The 20,740-nt window shown below is 42.2% G+C and overlaps 1 protein-coding gene across 2 annotated transcripts in view; it reads left to right on the forward strand.

Moving 5' to 3' along the window:
• LOC141404970 (uncharacterized) overlaps positions 1-20,740 on the forward strand; it is a 1,496,028-nt gene that overhangs the window by 1,167,495 nt on the left and 307,793 nt on the right. The gene's annotated exons all lie outside the window — the stretch shown is intronic.

The raw sequence follows: 20,740 nt of genomic DNA on the forward strand, positions 1-20,740 counted from the left end.
CAATTCTCTCTGTTTAGTGCTTCGCTTTCTGGAATACCGCGGCTTGTCATCTCTTCATCCACTTGTTTGCGCCATCTATTCCTTGGCCTGCCAATTCTGCGTGCATTGCCAGGCGGCTCGTATTTACGCCTTTTTAGCGGGTTCATCTTCGCCCATTCTTATTATATGACCTAGCCAACGCGATCGCTGCATCTCGATACGTTTATCTATATTGATGTCGTTGTATAGCAGATACAGCTCGTGGTTCATGCAACGTCGATATTTACCGTCAACGCAGATTGGTCAGTAGATCCTTCGAAGAATTTTTCTCTCAAACACACCAAGCACTGCCATGCCTGCTTTCGCAAGTACCCAGCCTTCGGAACCACACATCAGCACAGGTAGTATCAGTGTTTTGTAGAGCGTTATTTTTGTTTGACGAGATGTGGCTTTGTTTTTAAACTGCTTACTTGAACCAAAGTAGCATCTGTTGGCCAATACAATTCTTCTTTTTATTCCACAACTGATGTCGTTTGTTGTGTTTATGGAGGTGCCGAGATAGACGAAGTCTTTTACTACCTCAAAATTATGGGAACCAACTTCCACAGTTGGTCCGAGCTCAATGGACGCATTGCGCGTCAACACCATTAACCGCCAGATCCACTTTAGCTGATTCTCCTTCGACCTTCATAAAGGTGTCGGTTACTTCTTTTACTGATCGTCCCATGATGTCTATATAATCAGCATAAGCAAGTAACATGTGGCTATTGGTGTAGATTGTGCCACTTCTTTTGACGTTTGCCTCTCGTATAACCTTTTCCAGCAGGATGTTGAAGAGATCACATGAAAGGCTGTCTCCTTGTCTGAAACCTCGTTTGGTATAAAACTCTTCGGAGAGGTTCTTTCCTATTTTAAATGAGGATCTCGTGTCAGTTAAAGTGATTTTACAAAGCCGTATGAGCTTTGCGGGGATACCAAATTCAGACATGGCTTGGAATACCTTTGAACGTAGAGGGATATCGAAGGCTGCTATATAATCGACAAAAAGGTGGTAGGTGTCGATCTGCATCTCTTGGGTCTTCTCCAGGATATGCCGCAGGGTAAATATCTGGTCAATGGTGGACTTGCCAGGTCTAAAGCCGCATTGGTATGACCCAATTATTTCATTGACCATAGGCTTTAGTCGTTCGCACATTATCACTGACACTATCTTGTAGGCAATAGGGAGTAGACTTATGCTCTTATAGTAGGACATACAGTCTTATCTCCCTTCTTGTGGACGGGGCACAGTATACTCAGGTTCCAATTGTCGGGTACTCGTTCTTCCTGCCAGATGGTGCTAACTAGCTGATGCATACACCTTATCAGCGTGTCGCCTCCGGTTTTGAACAGCTCGGCTGGTAGGCCATCAGCTCCTGCTGCCTTATTATTCTTCAGCCGGTTTATTGCTCTCTTTACCTCATCTTGGCCGGGTGGTATACATTCAATACAATCTTCTGTGATTGGATCTGTGGTATCTTCGCCGTCTTTGCTACTATATCCATATCCTGAGCACACCATCTGTATCAGTTACCAAATTACCTTGCTGGTCTCTACAGGAGGATGTGCCTGTACCAAAGCCATCAGTTTGATGCTTGACTCTTTGGTAGAACTTTCAGACTTCATTCTGGTTTCTGAACATCTCGATTTTTTCACACTCCCGCTTTTCCATCTCTCTCTTTCTCCTGCGGAAAAGAAGTTTCTCCTCTCTCCTTTTCTTCCGATATCTCTCTCGTGCGCTACGCGTTGCTACGGATTGTAAAGTAGCCCTATATGCCGCATTTTTCTCATCGGTAGCAGCACGACACTCCTGATCATACCATGGATTCCTTGGTGGAGGTCTCTGGTATCCAATTATAGATTTTGCGGCTGTTTGCATGGAGTGAGAAATACTTTGCCATTGCGTTGATATGTTATCGGGATGAGCAGTGCTTTGGTTAAGCAATTGGGCTAGTTGAGTGGAATATGCTGTGGCTATCTGTTGTGATTGCAGCTTACCGATGTCTAACTTTCGTGTTGTGTCTGTTCGTACTTTATTTGCAACGTTTAGATGGGTACGTACCTTTGCTGCAACAAGGTAGTGGTCCGAGTCTATGTTTGCTCCTCGGAACGAACGCACATCCAACACGCTCGATGAATGTCTTTCATCTATCACAACGTGTTAAATTTGATTTCTTGTTTTCTGATCTGGAGACAGCCAGGTGCCCCTATGGATGTCGAGATGTTGAAATCTGGCGCTGCTAATTACCATGTTTTTTGCAGCTGCAAAGTCTATCAGCCTAATACCATTATCAGATGTTTCACTGTGGAGACTGAATTTCCCGACTGTTGGTCCAAAGATATTTTCCTTTCCAATTTTGGCCTTAAAATCGCCTAGTATAATTTTAATGTCATGGACAGGACAACGGTCATATGTTTCTTCTAAGCGCTCATAAAATATATCTTTGGTCTGTTCGTCCTTGTCTTCAGTGGGAGCATGAGCGCAAATAAAGCTGATGTTGAAGAATTTTGCTTTTATTCGAATTGCAGGGAGTCTTTCATTACCTGGGGTGAAGCTGGAGTCTAGATGTTTTAACCTCCGACCAACTACAAATCCGCAACCAAACTCATGCTTTAAGTCATGGCAGCTATAATACAGTGTGTCACCTTTAGGTGTTGTTGTGACGCCTTTCCCATTCCATCGTATTTCCTGTATGGCAGTAATGTCGGCCTTGTACATTTCAAGTACATCTGCCAATGCGTAAACTGCACCTCCTCTATAAAGAGTGCGAACATTCCAGGTGCAGATTCGCAGATCATGGTCCTTAAAACGTTTGCGGGGGTCGTCAACTTTAGAGGGATTTGTTTTTCTTTTCTTTTGTTTTTTCATAGTAGGCTGCTTTTTCTAGGTGAGTGTTACTAACCCTGCGCCCAAACCCAAGTTTTTAACGTTCTTATGGGTGAACGCGCGGCACATTTTAGCTCACTACCTTTAACGGGTGTTAAAGGCAGCTACCCCAGGTGACACCACGTGGAGGTCAGTGTCCACTTGAGATGAAAGAGGGACCAAGATAAATCCTGAACTTTGCATGTTAAAGCCGGTCAGGACCGTTCCTTGGTATCTTTCATCCCCACGTCACCCAGAATAAAAAAAAATAAAAAGGTACCGTGTGATAAATAAAAAATGAAACAAAACCTATATATCTAATTATGTTTTATTTGTTTGTCACCTTATTTATTACCTAATTTACATATCCAAAAAATTAGCTCTATTACATGATATGTTTAAATGTTTCACATACAAACAATAATATGTGTATCTGTGTGTGCAAGGATAAATTGTATGTCCTCTGCTAAGTAATTTCCGGCCGATTGAAACCACAGAAAATGTTATTTCCGTTTTTAATGACAATAAACGATGGTCGTCAACACATTGTGGCCTGCAGCAACCGAAGGCAAAAGCAATTCTCTGCAATTGCCCGCATTAAAATTGTGGGGTGTCAAATGAAGAGTTATTTTCAGCACAGACTAAATGACTAACAATTATAAAAGTCGATAGGCCTTGGTAATGTTGTGAATTAATTTTGCAATTGTAAACGAACAATGGGTGGGAACAATTTAATTGGTCGAGGATAATGAGGATATCAATAACAACGGAGAAAAAACGAAAAAGAGTAAATGCAAAGTATGGCTGATTGGTGTCAAGTGATTTGTGTAGAAAGGGGGTGCGGGGTATATTAAATTAAGTTACAATTTGTCACTGCAATGAAAATTTAAAAATTAACACTCAAATCTATATTTTTATATCTGCTGTACGGCTACAATTACTTTAAATGATTTTCATTTAAAATTTTTACCAAATCTTTAACAATGTCCAATGGATTTCTCTTCCATTCTATTATTTAAAATATCAGCATATTACTGGTCATTGAAACATAAGTTCATACGAGAAATCCTTTTCATTTAAACTAATAACTTTCAATTGCAAATTTTCCACAAAATTTATTTCAACACTTTAGCTTAAGAAGCAACCACATTTCTGTGGTGACGCCATACAATCTCGCCAAAAAATATTTTTAAAATGGATTTCTAAGAATTTCAATTTCCGCCATTTGAGAAAATACATTCAAATGAATGACATACATACACACAAATACACATGTCATAAATGTTAAAATTCCATAACACACACACATCCATGAGACAAATTTACACACATGGAAAAGCACTCAAGCAATCAATTTGAACTAAATGAATGGCATTCATTTAAGGTTATTACAAATTAAAATCACTTTTGATATTTGCAAAATTAGATGAATAATTTATATATAACAGTCTAGGTTTGGTTAGGTAAATGGGATTAAAAGTTAAGAGATCGCATGACAAAACCTAATTAAGGTTTCTTAAACGAAATGGAGATTAAATGGAAAATCTCATTTAAATGTTTAAATATCGGGTTCATTCCCATCAGGGGTATCTTTGGTACAGTTGAAAATCGAACCAGGGTATTCAGTGTTCAAGGCCGATATGCTTACCATTGCCCCGAGGCAACACTCTGAAAATATACTTACTTACTTAGTTGGCCCATTACAGAACATTTGTTCCATAGAGCGAACTAAGAAAAGATCTCCATTCCTCTCTGTTTTTCGCTTGACTTTTTGGAATACCGCGCCTTTTCATTTCTTCATCCACTTGTATGCTCCATCGAAGCTTAGGCCTGCCGATTCTGCGTGCACCGCCATGTGGCATGTATTCATACGCCTTTTTAGCGGGTTCATCATCGCTCATTCTCATGATATGGCCTAGCCAACGCAATCGTTGCATCTCGATACGTTTAACTATATTCATTTCTTTGTATAGCTTATATAGCTCGTGGTTCATACGACGTCGATATTCACCGTCAACGCAAATCGGCCCGTAGATCTTTCGAAGAATTTTCCTCTCAAACACACCAAGCACTGCCTTATCTGCTTGCGCAAGTACCCATGCTTCGGAGCCATACATTAGCACGGGTAGTATCAGCGTTTTGTATAGTGTTATTTTTGTTTGACGAGATGTGGCTTTGCTTTTAAATTGCTTACTTAGACCATAGTAGCATCTGTTGGCCAATACAATTCTTCTTCTTATTTCACAACTGATGTTGTTTGTTGTGTTTATGGCAGTGCCGAGGTAGACGAAGTCTTTAACTACCTCAAAATTTTAGGTACCAACTTCCACGGTTGGTCCGAGCTCTATGGACGCTTTGCGCGTCGACACCATCAATTTGGTTTTTTCGCCGTTTACCGCCAGACCCACTTTCGCAGATTCTGCTTCGACCTTCATAAAGGTATCAGTTACTTCCTTTACTGATCGTCCCATGATGTCTATGTCATCAGCATAGGCAAGTAGCATGTGGCTATTGGTGTAAATTTTGCCATTTCTTTTGACATTTGCATCTCGTATTACCTTTTCCAGCAAAATGTTGAAAAGATCACACGAAAGGCTGTCTCCTTGTCTGAAACCTCTTTTGGTACAAAATTCTTCAGAGAGGTTCTTTCCAATTTTAACTGAGGACCTAGTATCAGTTAATGTCATCTTACAAAGCCGGATGAGCTTTGCGGGGATACCAAATTCAGACATTGCGTGGAATACCTTTGATCGGAGGGGACTGTCGAATGCTGCTTTATAATCGACAAAAAGATGAAATGTGTCGATCTGCATCTCTTGGGTCTTCTCTAGGATTTGCCGCAGGGTAAATATCTGGTCAATGGTGGACTTGCCAGGTCTAAAGCCACATTGGTATGGTCCAATTATATAATATCCCTGACACTATCTTATAGGCAATAGGGAGAAGACTTATGCCCCTATAGTTTGAGCATACAGTCTTATCTCCTTTCTTGTGGACGGGACATAGGATACTCAGGTTCCAATCGTCGGGTACGCTTTCTTCCTGCCAGATGGTGTTAACTAGCTGATGCATACACCTTATCAGCGCGTCGCCTCCGGTTTTAAACAGCTCGGCTGGTAAGCCATCGGCTCCTGCTGCTTTATTATTCTTCAGCCGGTTGATTGCTGTTTTTACCTCATCTTGGCCGGGCGGTATACATTCTATACCATCTTCTGGAATTGGATCTGTGGTATCATTGTCTTCGCTACTATTGGATACCAGCAGATTGGAGAAATGTTCCTTCCATATCCTGAGCACGCTATATGTATCTGTTACCAGATTTCCTTGCTGGTCTCTACAGGAGGATGTGCCTGTACCAAAGCCATCTGTTTGATGCTTCACTCTTTGGTAGAATTTTCGGACTTCATTCTGGCTCCTGTACATCTCGATTTTTTCACACTTCCGCTTTCCATTTCTCTCTTTTTCTTGCGGAAAAGACGTTTCTCTTCTCTCCTTTTCTCCCGATATCTCTCTCGTGCGCTACGCGTTGCTACTGATTGTAAAGTAGCTCTATATGCCGCATTTTTCACTTCGGTAGCAGCATGACACTCCTGGTCATACCATGAATTCCTTTGTGGAGGTCTCTGGAATCCAAGTATGTATTTTGCGGCTGTTTGCATGGAGTGGGCAATATGTTGCCATTGTGTTGTTATGTTATCGGGACAAGGAGTGCTCGCGTTAAGCAATTGGGCTAGTTGAGTGGAATATGCTGTGGCTATCTGTTGTGTTTGCAGCCTATCGATGTCCAACTTCCGCGTTGTGTCTGTTCGTGCTTTATTTGCAACGTTTAGACGGGTACGTACCTGAAAATATAAGTCATAGTATTTCTTCTAACCAAACTTCCGGAATTATTGGTTAAATGCAGTTTAACGCCAACTTAAATTTTATTTGCCGAACTTAAATTTTAATTTAAGTTTTTTTTTGTTTGTATAATACATGCGTATGTGGTGTATGCCCTACACATCCCTGATGGGACAAGGTAGACTTCTCGCATACCAATGAGTGCACGCCGATTTATATTGGCTCAATGATATGGGAACACCTTTTTTCGCCATGTCAGAACGGCGTGTCTTACGACACCACTGGTAGATAAGTTTGGCTCAATTACTCAGGAAATGTATGCCACCATTACAATGAGGAATTTGCCACCGCCAAAAATTTGGATGTCCTGGTTGTTGTTGTAACAGTTTGGCTGCCTCGTTTCCCCTGAAATGATCCATAAGATGTTGATAAGAATTGAATTAGTACGTGTGCCGGTACTGTGTGGAAGGTGCTTATGTGTAAGGATGGATTGATTGTTATGTGTGTGGATGTTTGTGAGTGTGAGTTGGGACATGAGTCGGATTGCGCTGACGGGATTAGGTTGGGAGCTATAGGAAATTAGCCACTTCTATTGGTTTTAACCACAGATCTATGGGGCGTAGGTCTGTAGGCTGTAATGGGCATGCAAATAAATGCTTCGTGTCGTGCGGTCCTTGTCTGCAATGAGGTCAGATATCTTCAACTCCTGCCATAATTCTAGCCTGATAGGAATTGAGAATGGTTGACCAGCCTGATCTGAGCTGTGCTAAGATGGTTTTGGTTCTCCTGGGCAGGGTACACTCGACCTCTGCAACCGCTGGTGGTTGACAGTTAAGGATTCGATTTGGTTCATAGTCGTCTACGGTTTGCTGGACTGCCTGAGTATGAACCAGTTTCAGTGATGCAGCCAGTGACAGTCGGTTGATGTCAGATGGAATGACATCCTGGATGTCTTGGCTGTACCACTTAATGTCCTTCCGGATGTGTCTAGGGGGTGAATCTTGAACCACGATATGGTGGTTGGGATGCGTGGGCAGATGACATGCCAGCAGGAACTGTCGAGAGAGCAACACATTATGTTGCTGCACTGACAGCATCCTTGCCTCCTGATGCAGATGATCCACTCTCGTCATCTGGACACATCCGGTACTGATTCGCAGGGCATTATTTCGTGTTGTCTATAACCGATTCCATTGGGTGTCGCAAATGAAGGAAGTCCAAACGGGTGCAGAATAGTTAAGGACCGATCTGCTAACTGCTTTCTAAGTAGCTAGAAGGATCTCCGTAACTTTTCCCCGAGTGCCCGAGATGGCTTTGAGCACCTTATTCCGCTTCCGGACTTTGGACTTCAGGACTGATGCATGGTTGGCGAACGTGAGCATACTGTCGAAGGTAACCCCGAGTATTTTTGGGTGCTGGACGGTTGGAATTGTCCTATCTCCGATTTGTATGTTTAATTGCCACTTCACCTCTTTAGTCCATGAAGTAAATAGGGATGCAGAGGATTTATATGGTGAGAGCTCTAAATTTCTTCCCTTAAGGAAAGTGGTGACTGTGGCGATGTAGCTGTTGATTCGGTTCTCAAGTTCATCGACTTCCTCTCCAGTGGCAAGTATGGTGCAATCATCCGCATACGTTGTTAGTTTTATGCCTGCTGGAGGAGTGGGGAATTTGGATAGATAATAGTTGAAGTGCAGGGGCGAGAAGACACCGCCTTGTGGAACACTCATTTTAAGTTTACGGCTCTCCGACTTCTTGCCTGTGAATTCTACATATGCCTGCCTGCCGTTGATGTAATTGCATAACCATCTCTTGGTTATGTTTGGCATTGTAGAATCCAGGATGTCACCAATGAGTATTGCATGATCAACAGTGTCGAAAGCTTTGTATAAATCCAAAGCCACAACTATGGTACGATGGGCAGGTCTTTTGTGATTTAGTCCATTTGCACTACTGCTGACGACATCAGTAAGGGCAGTGGTAGTACTGTGTGCTTTTCTAAAGCCATGCTGGTGTTGTGCAAGTTTTAATTCTTCTGTCATACTTGGCAGCAGGAGGGATTCCAAAACCTTGGCCAGTGGTGACAGAAGGGATATAGGTCTGTACGAGTCTCCTCGGCTGGCTGTCTTATCTGGTTTTGGTAACGGCATGATTCTCGCACTCTTCCATACCTCCGGAATCACTGACTGGTTGATGGAAAGTGTCAGGATCTGTGCAAGGTAACACTTTGCTGCCGGACCGATATGCTTTAGCATAAGCATCGATATGCCGTCCGGTCCTAAGGTTTTGGATGGCTTAGCCTTGATAATAGCTGCGCTAACGTCCTCTAGCGAAATTTGGATGGGAGCTACCTTTTAAAGGTTCTTAGCTCTCCTGAGGACGGCACTTTTGCCCCTGTTCTGCTCCGTTGGGGGAACCAACAATTGTTGGCAGAACTTAAGCGCGCTTTTCTTGCCATCCGATATATCAGCACCTCCGAAATTTAAAGCAATATTTCCATTGTTGGTTTTCACTCCCGTTAGACTCTTAATGGTGGCCCAAAGCTTGTGCGAACCAGCGTCGCATTTATCCAGGTGCTTCAATAATATTTTCCTGCGATGCTGGTTTACGAGGTTGTTGATTCCCTCCGTCAGGGCTGGTATTGTCGGATCATCTGGTGTCGTCTGGCGTAATAAGTCCCTTTGCTCGGCCAGACGTGCTGCGGGTGTTGGGGAATTGGGCCTCCAGTTTGGAATTCTGCCTGAAGGGATAAAGCGTTTTGCTGCCCGGAGTATTATAGCTCTGAACTTACTCTCTCCCTTTCTGGCACATGAGGGTGGCAGCAACTGACAGGTGGCAACTTCATCGTCAACTTCATTCATAAAGCCAGGCCAGTTAGCTTTGTTGTAGTTTATGAATGAACGCTTTTCCGGCTCCACAAAGTCGCTCGATTTCTCCACAGATATAATTATCGGAATATGGTCCGATGCCAGCGAAACACGGGTCAGCGAAGATGTAAAGGGCAGAAGCGACGAACTGACTATACTAATGTCCGGGGAGCTGGAGCTATGAGCCGTGATTCGCGTGGGGAAATCATCATTTATTGGTGAGAAATCCGATGAGTCTATCTGCTCGGCTATGGACTCGTCACGTTCGTCAGTTGGTAACTGGGAGAACCAGAGCTCATGATGAGCATTGAAGTCTCCAAGGATAATTCGATTATCCCCTACAAAAAGATGCTCTATGGATGGGTGGTAACCGGGCCCAAGGCTGTTGACGGGCGGAATGTAAACATTGATAACTTCCAGTTCTGTACCTTCCGTCAGAACTGAAATGGCCATTACCTTCATAATGTCATCAGCAGAATCCGAGGTGGGTAAGCTTAACAGCCTGTAACTCACGCTCCTCCCTATAATGAACGCGAGCCCCCACCGTGGCATCTGTCTCGATCCTTTCTAACGATGACATAGTTACCGTGACTGGATAACCTGCACTCTGGTGGAATTTTAGTCTCCTGGATTGCGGCTATTAAAATATTATTGTTGAACATGAAGTTGGTAATTTGCACAATCTTGTTCCTAGGACCGTTGCAATTAAGCTGCAGTATCAAGAAGGATTGTGGTGCATGCTGTAAAAAGGCTGGGTTATTGCTAGAGTAGTTGCTTTGACAGTTATGGTTGTTTGTTGTGGTGAGGAAGACGTATTGGTAGGAGGTGTACTTATTGTCATGGGGAGGTGCAGGTGGGGGTTGTACGATTAGTAGGAGTTAGGTGTGTTGGGAATATGATTGGGCTATTGTTGGATTGCTGGGATATGGTGGGTGATGAAGTGAAAGATGACTTTGAAGATGAGATTGGAGACTGCGCGGGTAGGATGTTAGTTTGTGGCGTAAGGGTTCGTTGCAGTGGTGCATTGGCTAAGTTGACATTCGTAGTTTGCGTTACGTTCCCATGTATTGGAGTGGAATGCGCTGCAGAGGTGGACTGACAGCAGCTTGCCACGAAGTTTCCATTCCACTGCCTCTGAGAGCTAAGATTGGTGCATATCCGCATGTGGCACCGATTGTTGCAGCCATTACATTTAACAGACACTATATTTCTGCGAATAACTTCGTGGCAAACTGAACACATCCACAGATTCGGCTGGTTCAGGGCAGAAGGTGTTGAACGCCTACTAATGATATTGATTGCAGGGGTACTATGTCTGCTACGCCGCTGACGCAAACAACAATTATCCATGAACGTCTCTGTCCAATCCCATTCACTAGAGAGTCCAGAACATCGGCGCATATGACACCATTGTTGACAGCCATTGAAACGAACCTGAGTGAGATTGCGGTTGATTCTATAGTGGCACACGGAACAGATCGTGACCTCGGTATTATTGGGGCCAAGATTCTGCTCAATACAATAATAAGCAATAATCAGCAGGATACTGAGCAAAGCTGCTGGCTTAATTTGCTCACCTGCTGGAAAAACGAGTTGATACAGCTTTCGCTGAGTTGACGATCCCTGGCCGAGCGTTGCTCGGGTCGCTCCGGAACGTAGATCCGATCGTCATGGGAGAGGGATGTCATGGTCGTGCACCACGGTGCCAATTTTATATAGTACGAATTAAAAATGTAAATGCTGGCTCTGATATCCTTTGGTCCGAGCAACGATAGAGAAGAACCGCATTCAGCATATGCCCACATTGGTCAGATGTAATAGATTTAGGGAATAGGTGCACTTTCGAAGCTCATTTGGCCTTAACTACATCCAGGACTACTACGTTAGGATTTATGTTGCTGCCAAAATAAGCCAAAAACATTATCCAACTTGTCCCCAACATCGTTGTCGGAATACGAGCAGCAACAAACCCAACCTCTTACACCACATGTTGTTGTTGTTCAGTGGCCTGGAAATGCATAACTCCTGCATTACAATTCCAACGGCCTCTACAACAAAGTCAACGAAATTAACGGTAAGCCCACAGTCAGCTATACCTCGCAATGTTGCCATGGTTACAACATTTTGTGAAAGAATTATACAAGTAGCGGTGGAGGAAGACAGCCTGGATCTACACCAGTCTGTCCAGTTCAGAACCATCTCGCTTGAGCTTGACCCTAGTGACCCATAAATGGAACGTGTGGATGTAGCATTAGAGTGTAGTATTGCCGAGGTTGAGTTGGTTAATGTGTACATAATGTCAATGAATGGTATTTCCGTGTGTTATATTCTCGAATTTAGTTTACTTTTGGAGGGCAGTAACTGTATGGTGCTAGGGGACTTCAATGCTTAACTTCAAGCTTTGGCATTCCGTCCTAAACAATGACCATAAGGGTATAGCATTGGCGGAACAAATTGATAGCCCCACATTACGATACGACAAGAGGACATTGACACAGCTCACCAAAGATCAGCATTGTGGCTCCCTGTCTGATATACGACGCCTCCAGGCAATCCATCATTTCGCTTGGCAGTTTACGTCGGCCATCTACTGCCGCAATTGGTTGTGTTGGGGTCTGAGTCAAGTGAGGGATGTAAACGTGCCCTTGGACATCGTGCAAGACATCAGCGTACATAGGACCCCTGCCGCCAAAGTTGATTGCGTTTGTCTTACGAATCGAATGAGGTTGGAAAATATCCACTAGGCTACAAGAAAAACGTCACCGTTAATCAGGCCGCTGCTGTTCTACAGCTGCCGTAAACCATTCTACGAGTCTACCACGTTCATCGGGTCGATACTGTGCCACGCTGCCTCCAACCTACGCGCCGTCAGCGTTCATCGGACAGTTGTATGCTACAGCTACCGGCAATCAAAGTGCCGTCAGCGTTTATCGTGACAATCTTGTACTAAAGCTGACTACAACCTACCGTATAGACCACTGTCGTTTTAAATCCGCCTCTAGTCCTCATTCATCATAGCGGTGTTTAACCTACGTGCCTCTACGTTCATCGGGTCGGTGCTATACTAAAGCCGCCTTTCCTCTATGTACAACGGACAGTCGTTTTTTGAAGCCTTTTCCATGTACCCTGTCATCCGTTGATGGGGCTGCCGCTATAACAAAACTCAGTAAGCTCTCGCAGTGTGAAAGCATTTCTATGCGCCAAAGCCTCGTCTTATATTAACAACTTGTGACTTGGTCCTTCCTTAGCCCAGCTTCAAACTGAAAACACACCGTTACAGCACCAAGCCCCGAGGTGCTGTGGTATAACTGCCGGTAGAAGACAGAACTCGTACTATTTATCAGAAAACGCAAAATTCCCAAATTCCAACCACCTTAAACAGAGTTGCCTTGAAACTGTTTTCGGAAGCTAACTCCAGGCACTCTTCTCCTGCAAGAACTCTGGCAAGCACTTGGGAATAAGGCACAACTGTCCCAACTATCAAGTGCAAAGGGCTGCGTCAATTCTGATTACTGGAGCAATCAAAAGCACTCCTCAGTCCGCTTTGAACGATGGTTTCACTTTTCGGACATTCGAAAGTCTTAAGCTTAGTTGATTATCTCTGGTCTGTCTGGTTATTTATAGGGGAAACACCCCGCCCCCTCTGAAATTCAGCTAAATTTGTAGCCTATTTTTACCGGGGGACATTCCTGTACATTTCCTGACAATTTGAGGAAAATCGGATAAGTAGTTGAAAAAAGTGGGCAAATTTTTTTTTGCATAAAAACCTAAGTTATGAAGAAACATATCAAAAAAAAGAATTATCCAAATCGGTGCAGCCGTTCTCAACTGATGTAATTACAAAACGAACGACATTTGATTTTTATTTATGAAGATTTATTTCCGAACAAAATTGTCAGCTCTTTAAAATCCAATATTCCAATAACTAAGTAGCTTTCTTATCAGTAGTTTTGTCGTTCTTTGCATATTTCTTTCTATATTTAATTTTATATCGTAAGAAATTTATTATGTATTTTTTAGATTTCTACATTTAAATGAAAGTCAAGGACTTTAGGCTAAAGTTTTACGCTTCATCACCCGTCAGTTTTTTTTTTTAATTTTGCATAAATTCCATATGAAAATCATGAAAAATTTACTCATTTGCAATTGAACATAAAAATAAGACTTTGTCTGGTTTATTTATAAACATATGTATGAACATACTTATGCATACGTATGTATATATATAACCATGTTCCATTGCCTATCTAAAATGCAACAAAAGTAAGCCATAAAATCTTCAACAATAATTGGTATTTTCTCACATCTCAGACCGAAAATACGAACTATTGCAAAGGATTTAGTTATGCATGTTGAAGCAAGAGACCAAAACGGAAATATAGTAGGCATGTTGAGGTCAGTGAATTAAGCTGTCTTTAAAATAAGCAACAAAATCACATCATACACATAAGTAAAATGTGCCAGGACAGTCTTAAAGTGAAATTAATTGAAAATTCTGAAATTTTGCTCGGGAGGTATCAGAATTTATGGACTGTATAGTCCATATTCATATCAAATATATGTCTGGAAGAAATATAACAATGTGCAACGTTGGGACCATATCGGTTACTCCCTTCAAAAGTTATTGAAATTTTGTAAGAGGAGAGTTCTGAAGCAATGGGCCAATACGGACCATTTTCGAACTTGTTTTAGGTTGGATAAAATATAACGTTGTGCTAGCCAGAAAGACAGAATGGTGGACAGTTATAAATCGACCCTAAATTACGGAAGCTGATTTGTCCAAAAATATTTGTGTTCTGAAACCATTGCTATGTATTTTTATGCCCTCCACCATAATATGGAGGGTACAATTGTATTTATCATTTCGTTTGTAACACATCGAAACATAAGTTAGAGACCCCATAAAGTGTATATAAATATTCTTGATCAGTGTAAAATTCTAAATCGATATAACCATGTCCATGTTTGATATTGCAAATGGAATATATGGGTCCACGCCTTCGAATATCCCCCATAGACGGTACCTCCCGATTTTCGGTATTTTGATGGTTGTAGTCTCAATATCCCACCGAAAAGGCTAAAATATGGTCTTTAGCCCTCGTTGTAGATATAAACTTTCCAACTGAAAATTTTCGGAATAGGTATATGCCTTCAAATAGCCCCATCGAAAGGATACTCCCCGATTTACGGTATTTTGAAGGTTGTGACCTCAATATCCCACCGAAGAGGCTGAAATATTGTATTTAGCCTTCGTTGCAGATATAAAACTTTCCATCTGAAATTTGTCGGTGCAGGTCCACGCCTTTATATATCCTCCATAGGACGGTACTTCCCGATTTTCGGTACTTTGAAGATTGTGGTCTCAATATCCCACCGAAGAGGCTCAAATTTGTTATTTATTCTTCATTGGCGTTAAAAAAAACTTTCCACCTAAAACTCGTCGGTATAAGTCCACATTTTTATATAGCCCCCATAGAACGGTACATCCCGATTTTCGGTATTTTGAAGATTGTGGCCTCAATATCTCACCGAAAAGGCTGAAATATGGTATTTTGCCTTTGTTGGGGATATAAAACTTTCCACCTGAAATTTAGCGGTTTAGGTCCACGCCTTCGTATAGCCCCCATAGAACGGTACCTCCGATTTTCGGTATTTTGAAGATTGTGGCCTCAACATCCTGCCGAAATGGAAGAAATTTGGCATTTAGTCTTCGTTGCTGGTACAAAGCTTTCCATCTGAAATTTTTCGGAAAAAGTCCACTCTTTCTTATAGCCCCCATAAACGGTACCATGCGATTTTCGGTATTTTGAAGGAAGTGGCCCCACCTCCATCGAAAAAGCTGAAATTTGTTATTTAATCATCATCTGGCGTAAAAAACTTTCCGCATGAAATTCTCCAGTATAAGTTTACATCTCTATATAGCCCCCATAGAGCGGTACCTGCCGATTTTCAGTATTTTGAAGGTTGTGGTCTCAATATCCCACCGAAATGGCTGGAATTTGGTATTTAGTCATCCTGTCGAAATGGCAGAAATTTGTCATTTAGTCTTCGTTGCTGGTACAATGCTTTCCATCTGAATTTTTTTCAGAAAAAGTCCACGCTTTCCTATAGCCCCCATAAACGGTACCATCTAATTTTCGGTATTTTGAAGGATGTGGCCTCAACCTCCCATCTAAATGGCTGAAATTTGTTATTAATTCATCGTCTGGGGTAAAAAACTTTCCGTCTGAAATTCGTCGGTATAAGTTCACATCTCTATATAGGCCCCATAGAGCGGTACCTGCCGATTTTTAGTATTTTCAAAGTTGTGGTCTCAAAAATTTTAGTCATCGTTGAGGGTACAAAACTTTCCGCCTGAAATTCATAGGTATAGGTCAACGCCTGTATATAGCATCCATGAAACGGTACCTCCTGATTTTCCGTAATTTGAAGGTTGCGTCCTCAATATCCTACTGAAATGGCTGAAGTTTGGAATTTAGACTTTGTTGTGGTTATTAAAATTTCCTCCAGAAATTTCTCGGTGCAGGTCAACGTTTTGTACAGCCTCCATAGAAGGGTACTGCCGATAAAAAGTTCTGCCCAGCCGAACTTAACGGGTGACGTAGGGAATGGAAGATACCAAGGAACGGTCCTTACCGGCTTTAAGTTGGCAAAGCCCAGGATTTATCTTGGTCCCTCTTTCATCTCAAGTGGACACTGACCTCCCCGCGGTGTGACCTGGGGTAGCTGCCTTTAACACCCGTTAAAGGTAGTGAGCTAAAATGTGCCGCGCGTTCACCCATAAGAACGTTAAAAACTTGGGTTTGGGCGCAGGGTTAGTAACTCTCCCCTAGAAAAAGCAGCCTACTATGAAAAAACAAAAGGGAAGAAAAACAAATCCCTCTTAAGTTGACGACCCCCGCAAACGTTTTAAGGACCATGATCTGCGAATCTGCACCTGGAATGTTCGCACTCTTTATAGAGAAGGTGCAGTTTACGCATTGGTAGATGTACTTGAAAAGTACAAGGCCGACATTACTGCCATACAGGAAATACAGCAACACCTAAAGGTGACGCACTGTATTATAGCTGCCATGACATAAAGCATGAGTTTGGTTGCGGATTTGTAGTTAGTCGGAAGTTAAAACATCTGGTCTCCAGCTTCACACCAGTGAATGAAAATCTTGCTACAATTCGAATAAAAGCAAAATTCTTCAACATCAGCTTTATTTGCGCTCATGCTCCCTCTGAAGATAAGGACGAACAGACCAAAGGTATATTTTATAAGCGCTTAGAAGACCGTTGTTCTGCCCATGACATTAAAATTATTCTATGCGATTTTAATGCCAAAATTGGAAAGGAAAATATCTTTAGACCAACAGTCGGAAAATTCAGTCTCCACAGTGAAACATCTGACAATGGTATGAGGCTGATAGACTTCGCAGCGGCAAAAAACATGGTAGTTAGCAGCACCCGATTTCAACAACTCCAGATCAGAAAACAAGAAATCAAATTGATCACGTTGTGACAGATGGAAGACATTCATCGAACGCGTTGGACGATCGTTCCGAAGAGCAAACATAGATTCGGACCGCTACCTTGTTGCAGCAAAGGTACGTACCCGTCTAAACGTTGCAAATAAAGCACGAACAGATACAACACGAAAGTTAGACATCGGTAAGCTGCAATCTGCTGCGGTCTTGCTTTGGAGGCATCGACATCGATAACTCAATCAAGCCACCCTTGTGTTATTTCATGCGGCTCTTAGAACAAGTATACAGGGAAAAGGCTGGTCAGATTTGGAACAACGAACCTGGCTGTAAGGTATCAAAGGCAATCTGGACCAACCTCTCCAAACGGAAGACCACTTTTCTACTCTCTATGAAAAAACCCGACCTGAAACTAATGGTTGTAATAATCACGGGGCAATGCAGAATAAGATCAATGACCTGCAAATGGGATAGAGATTACTCCACGGACTACTGCAGATTATGCGAAGATGAAAAAGAAACAGAGACGATTGAGCACTTATTATGCCGTTGTCCAATGGTCATGACCAGGAGAATTCAAACAATGGGTGAACATACAATAACATCTCTGACAACATTCTGCCAAGCCGAGCCGACAACACTGCTTCTTCTCCCCAAGGGTCTGAAGTGGCTTCAACATGAACGAAATACAGCAAATTATTATGGCAAAAACTCCTCACTCGCTCTCCTATATAAAAAAGATTTCTCAATGTCTTTCAATCGATAGTACTTACTTAATTATTCTTACTTCTTTCCTCGATACCTTCTATGCAATTTATTTCTTTTCTCCAACTCACACTATAGGATGAACACAATGGACCATAAGGTCTCCGTGTGGAGTGGCTGTCCAACGCGACAGCTGCGCGTCCTTTAACCTAACCTAACCTAAGCATCAATCACAACAGATAGCCACAGCATATTCCACTCAACTAGCCCAATTTCTTAATCAAAGCACTTCTCATCCCGTTAACATATCAGCACAATGGCAAAATATTGCCCACTCCATGCAAACAGCCGCAAAATCCATACTTAGATACCAGAGACCTCCTCCAAGGAATCCATGGTATGACCAGAAGTGTCGTGCTGCTACCGAAGAGAAAAATGCGGCATATAGGGCTACTTTACAATCCGTAGGAACGCGTAGCGCACGAGAGAGATATCGAGAGAAAAGGAGAGAGGAGAAACGTTTTTTGCTGAGGAAAAAGAGAGAGATGGAAAAGCGGGAGTGTGAAAAAATCGAGATCTACAGGAGCCAGAATGAAGTCCGAAAGTTCTACCAAAGAGTAAAACATCAAACTGATGACTTTGGTACAGGCGCATTCTCCCGTTGAGACCAGCAAGGTAATTTGGCAACTGATAAAGATAGTGTGCTCAGGTTATGGAAAGAACATTTCTCCAAACTGTTGGTATCCGATAGTAGCGAAGACGGCGAAGATACCACAGATTCAATCCCAGAAGATGGTATTGAATGTATACCGCCCAGCCAGGATGAGGCAAAAAAGACAGCAATAAACCGGCTGAAGAATAATAAGGCAGCAGGCGCCGATGGCTTGCAAGCCGAGCTGTTCAAAACCGGAGACGACACGCTGATAATGTGTATTCATCAGCTAGTTAGCACCATCTGGCAGGAAGAACGAGTACCCGACGATTTGAACCTGCGTATCCTGTGTTCTGTCCACAAGAAAGGAGATAAGACTATATGCTCTAACTATAGGGGCATAAGTCTACTCCCTATTGCCTACAAGATAGTGTCAGGGATAATGTGCGAACGACTAAAGCCTATGGTCAATGAAATAATTGGGCCATACCAATGCGGCTTTAGACTTGGCAAATCCACCATTGACCAGATATTTACCCTGCGGGAAATCCTGGAGAAGACCCCAGAGATGCAGATCGACACTTACCTCCTTTTTGTCGATTATAAAGCAGCCTTCGACAGCCCCCTACGGTCAAAGGTATTCCAAGCCATGTCTGAATTTGGTATCCCTGCAAAGTTCATCCGGCTTTGTAGAATGACATTAACTGATACTCGATCCACAGTTAAAATAGGAAATAACCTCTCCGAAGAGTTTTGTACCAAAAGAGGTTTCAGACAAGGAGACAGCCTTTCGTCTGATCTTTTCAACATCCTGCTAGAAAACGTTATACGAGAGGCAAACGTCAAAAGAAGTGGCACAATCTACACCAATAGCCACATGTTACTTGCTTATGCTGATGATATAGACATCATGGGAGATCAGTAATAGAAGTAACTGATACCTTTATGAAGGTCGAAGGAGAATCTGCTAAAGTGGGTCTGGCGGTAAACGGTGAGAAGACCAAGTTAATGGTGTCGACGCGCAATGCGTCCATTGAGCTCGGACCAACTGTGGAAGTTGGTTCCCATAATTTAGAGGTAATAAAAGACTTCGTCTACCTCGGCACCTCCGTAAACACAACAAACGACATCAGTTGTGAAATAAAAAGAAGAATAGTGTTGGCCAACAGAGTCTACTTCAGTCTGAGTAAGCAGTTTAGGAATAAAGCCACATCTCTTCAAACAAAAACAACGCTTTACAAAACACTGATACTACCCGCGCTGATGTATGGCTCCGAAGGCTGGGTACATGCGCAAGCAGGCATGGCAGTGCTTGGTGTGTTTGAGAGAAAAATTCTTCGAAAGATCTACGGACCAATCTGCGTTGACGGTGAATATTTTGAAGGTTGCTCCTCAATATCCCACTGAAATGGCTGAAGTTTGGTATTTAGACTTCGTTGTGGTTATTTACATTTCCTCCACACATTTCTCGGGGCAGGTCAACGTTTTCTACAGCCTCCATAGGAGTGTACTGCCGATAAAAAGTTCTGCCCAGCCGAACTTAACACCGTTCTTACTTGTTGATCGTTTACTCCACCTTGTAATATTCTTAATGGCAGAATCCTCTTTCACTGACCTAACATTAGAAACTAAATATTAAAATATTCATTCCATACTACAGCATGTCATCACATTGCACTTGGCCATTTTGACAAATTTTAGAATAAATTTTATTTTAAGTACAAAATAGGTAACTAACAAAATTTTCGAAAATCTCATAAAATTATTTAAAAAAATGAAAGAAATTATTTAAAAAATTTAAATCAACGAAATTTTGAAAGAAAAGCCAATGGCATATTTTTCAATAATTTTATTTCAGTAATAAATTTGGAGCCTAAAAATTGTTGGCATGCAAGGGTTAAGTCACTCTGTATTTTATCTAATAAAAACTATAGAACTGAGGAGGCCTTACTCAATAACAAAGCTTCAACTCATTTAAGTAGAAAATCGTAAAACCATAGAGGCATAAAAACATGCAACCATAACAACACAAAGATGCACACATATACATATGTATGTATATGTGTACGTATGTGTGTGTTGAGTTGTAGTAGCCTATAACTAGGTCTTTACACTCTATGATTTTTGCCTATTTCTCCTATTCTCCTCTACATTGCTACAAACAAAGAAGTAAACTAACTACATTTTTTGCAAAAAGGAAGGAGCTGTGGAGCCCAATGAGCAGAGCAGGAAAAGCAGCATAACGTAAACGTTATTGCATGCATCAGCTGTGATTGCTTCATACCATTAAAGTAGTCATCACTTACAGTCATCCATAGCATAT

The sequence above is a fragment of the Musca autumnalis genome, unplaced genomic scaffold (genome assembly GCF_047663935.1).
Source record: "Musca autumnalis isolate F117 unplaced genomic scaffold, ASM4766393v1 scaffold_5, whole genome shotgun sequence".
Taxonomy (NCBI): Eukaryota; Metazoa; Arthropoda; class Insecta; order Diptera; family Muscidae; genus Musca; species Musca autumnalis.